This window comes from Sciurus carolinensis, unplaced genomic scaffold (genome assembly GCF_902686445.1).
Source record: "Sciurus carolinensis unplaced genomic scaffold, mSciCar1.2, whole genome shotgun sequence".
NCBI lineage: Eukaryota > Metazoa > Chordata > Mammalia > Rodentia > Sciuridae > Sciurus > Sciurus carolinensis.
Genome location: NW_025920124.1, coordinates 398,846 through 402,581, shown reverse-complemented (window position 1 = coordinate 402,581; position 3,736 = coordinate 398,846).

Below are 3,736 nucleotides of genomic sequence, written 5' to 3'. Positions count from 1 at the left end.
AATGTCTGGGTCTCTATTTTAGGATTAAAAAATACTATCAAGTGTAAACAAGAACTTTGAGAAAGTTACAAACCTTTTGCTTAGAAACAAAGTAAGAATGTACTCTTTCAATATTGGTTTTCAGCATCTTATCTCATCCTAGCTAAAGATTAGGACAAATAATGAAATAACTAGTAAGAATAAAACTTTGCAGGTGACATAATTGTCTATGTAGAAAAATCATAAAACCAACAATAATAATAATGGAGCTAGTAGGTAATTATAACAAAGTTGGAAAATATGAGGTTAATATTAGAAAGTGCATTATTTCCTATATTTTAAGGAAAAAAAATGAAAATTGAGATTAAAAACAATAGTATTTACACTAGCACCCACAAAATGCAATAAAATGTATCCAAGGTCTCTATGGGAGAAATTGCATCTAATGAAATAATTCAGAGAACTGAGTCAGTGGAGAAATATTCCACATTCATGGTTAGAAGACTCAATATTGCTAAGAAATATGTTCTTCTGAAATTGACTTTTAAATTCAATGCCCTTGCAATAAAATTCCAAAATATTATTTTGTGGTTACTGACAAACTGATTATAAAGTTGTTTTGGAAAGATAAAAGATTCAAATTGACGACATGAATTCACAACTTCAATACATATTATGGATCTGCAGTAGTCAAGGCAGTATGGTATTGCTGTAAGAAAGAATAGTTGGATGAATAAGACAGAACAGAGAACCCAGAAACAAACTCACTGGAATATAGTCTTCTGATCTCTGACAAACGATCAAAGGTAATTCATTCATCAAACATTAGCCTTTTCAAGTAATTGAATAACTGGACATTTGCACAAAAATAAATAAATTTAGACACAGAACTTACACGCTTTATGAAAATTAACACAGAAAGGATTATAGAACTAAATGTAAGGAAAAACTCTAAAATTTCTAGAAGATCACAGAGGAGAAAATTGAGATGATTCAAAATTTGGCAATAACATTTTAAATACTGTGAGGAGCCCTTCTTATCTAGCAGAATTAGATGTGGTTTAACCATGGAAACCAGAGGCCTGACTCTTAGGAACTGGCAGCCACTAAGGACTATCCCAGAGCCCCGGGCAGTATGTGGCACTGTATGGGAGTGGTTCCCTGTATGGTTCTATGATAGTTTTCCTGAGCAAATTGACTCCCCTAACTCCACCAATCCTGTTAATCACAGATGTAGCTCCTCCAGTTCCAGGCCACTTTACTTTTGTGACTATAAATAAAGGACTGGTGGGCTATTCCATGTTGTTAGAAGCCAGATCTGGTATGGCCTGATCTGCCACACCCCCTTTCATTTAAAAAGAGTATTGGCTCTTGTGTATTTATTGATTAGATAAGTTTTTTCATAATTGATTTATAGCCAACATCATCCTCTGGGAGTTAACTCTTTTCTCATCTATACAGGGCATGGCAGAAACCCCTACAAGATACAATACCAAAGCTACAATACATTCAATAAATCATTAACAAGCTCATCATCATTTAAATGAAAACAAAACAAAAGTTCATATTGGTGAAAAACACTGTCAAAAGAATGAAAGTACAAGCCACAGATAAGGAAAAATGTTTGCAAAATATAAATCTGATAAAGGACTGTTATCTAAAATATGCAAATAAATCTTGAAGTTCAAAAATAAACATAACAAAATTAAAAGATACACAAAATATTTGAAGAGACACCTCAGCTAAGAATATACAAATTAGCATAAGAAAGAATAGTCAACATCATGTAATATCATGGGATTGCAAATTAAAACAATTGGACATCACTATGCATCTATGAAGAAGAAGCAAAACCCAAAACACAAACCTAAAAGTTATGTGGAAAGTGAAGCAAAAGTAATCACTATTGTCATAAAACTCTAAAATAGTACAGTCACTTTGGAAGAGAGTTTTAAAATTCTTACAATACTGAACATGCTTTTATAATAAAATTCAGTAATAATTTTTATTGGGATTTACCCAAGAGAGTTAAAAACTTATGCTTACATGAAAACCTGCATCCAAATGTGTACAATAGCAATATTTGTAAATTGCCAAAACTTGGATGTAGCCAAGATGTTCTTCAGCAAGTAAATTAATGAACAAATAATGTTATATTTAGACAAAGGAATATAATTAAGTGCTAAGAAGAGATGTATCTTCGATCCATCAAAAGACATGGACAAAATTTAAATGCCTATTACTATGTGAAAAAGTCAATCTGTTAAGGCTATGTGCTCTATGATCCTGACTACTTGGTATTCTGGAAAAGAAAAAACTATGGAGATAGTACAAAGATCAGTTATTCCAGAGGTTTGGGGAAAGGGAAGAATAGGTGGACCACACTGGACATTCAGGGCATTGAAGCTATTCTGTATGATACGATAATGGTGAACACATCAGTACTCATTTGTCAAACCCACAGAACACACAAGACAAACCCTTATGAAAATTCTAGACTTGAGTGACAATGGTTAATGTTACAAATGTACCATTTTGGTGTGAGATGCCAGTATTAGAGAAGATTGCAAGAGTATAAAGGAAGAAATTTATAGGAGGTCTATACTTACTGCTCAATTTTCCTTTGATTCTAAAACTGCCCTAAAATTAAGTTTACAGTACATTCTTTTTCTTATTAGTTATACATGACAGAATATATTTTAACATGTATACATATATGGTGTATAACTTCTCACTTGTCTGATTTTACATGATGTAGAATTACATTGGTCATGTAAACATGTGCACATGAGAAAGTGATATCTGGTTCATTCTACTATCTTTCATATTTCCATTCTCTGTCCCTTCCCTTCATTCCTCTTTGTCTAATTCAAAGTACTTCTATTCTTCCCTACCAGCCCCACATATTGTGAGTTAGTATGGGTGTATCAGAGAGGACATTCATCCTTTGGGTTTTTTTGGAATTGGCTTATCTCACTTAGCATGATATTCTCCAGCTTCATCCATTAACCAGCAAATGGCATAATTTTATTTCTTATTACTGAGTAGTATTACATCGTGTATATATACCAAATTTTCCCATCGGTCGAAGAGTACCTAGGGTAGTTCCATAGTTTAGTTGTTGTGTATTCAACTGTTATAAACACTGATGTGGTTGTGTCACTGTAGTATGCTGAGTTTAAGCCCTTTGGGTATATATAAAGGAGTAGAATAACTGGGTCAAATGGTGGTGCCATTCAAAGATTTCTGAGGAATCTGTGTACTGCTTTCCAGAGTGGTTGCACCATATTGCAATCCCACCTGCAATTTATGAGTGTACCTTTTTCCCCACATCCTTGCCAACATTTATTGTTACTTGCATTTTTGATAAATGCCATTTTGACTGGAGTGAGATGAAATCTCAGTGTAGTTTAATTTGCATTTCTCTAACTCCTAGATATGTTGAACATATTTCATATATTTGTTGACCCATTGTAATTCTTCTGTGGAGTGGCTATGCAGTTCCTTTACCCATCCATTAATTGGGTTATTTGGTTTAAAATCTTTTGAGTTATTTATATATCCTATCTAAAGTGCAAGAGGCAAAGATTTTCTCTCATTGGCATTAGACCAGAGACCCTGTGCCTAATAGAAGAAAAAGTAGGCCCAAATCATGTCAGCTTAGGAACTGACTGCCTTAACAAGACTCCTAAAGCACAAGAAGTAGAATCAAAACTCAACAAATGGGATTGAATCAAACTAAAAAGTTTCTTCACAG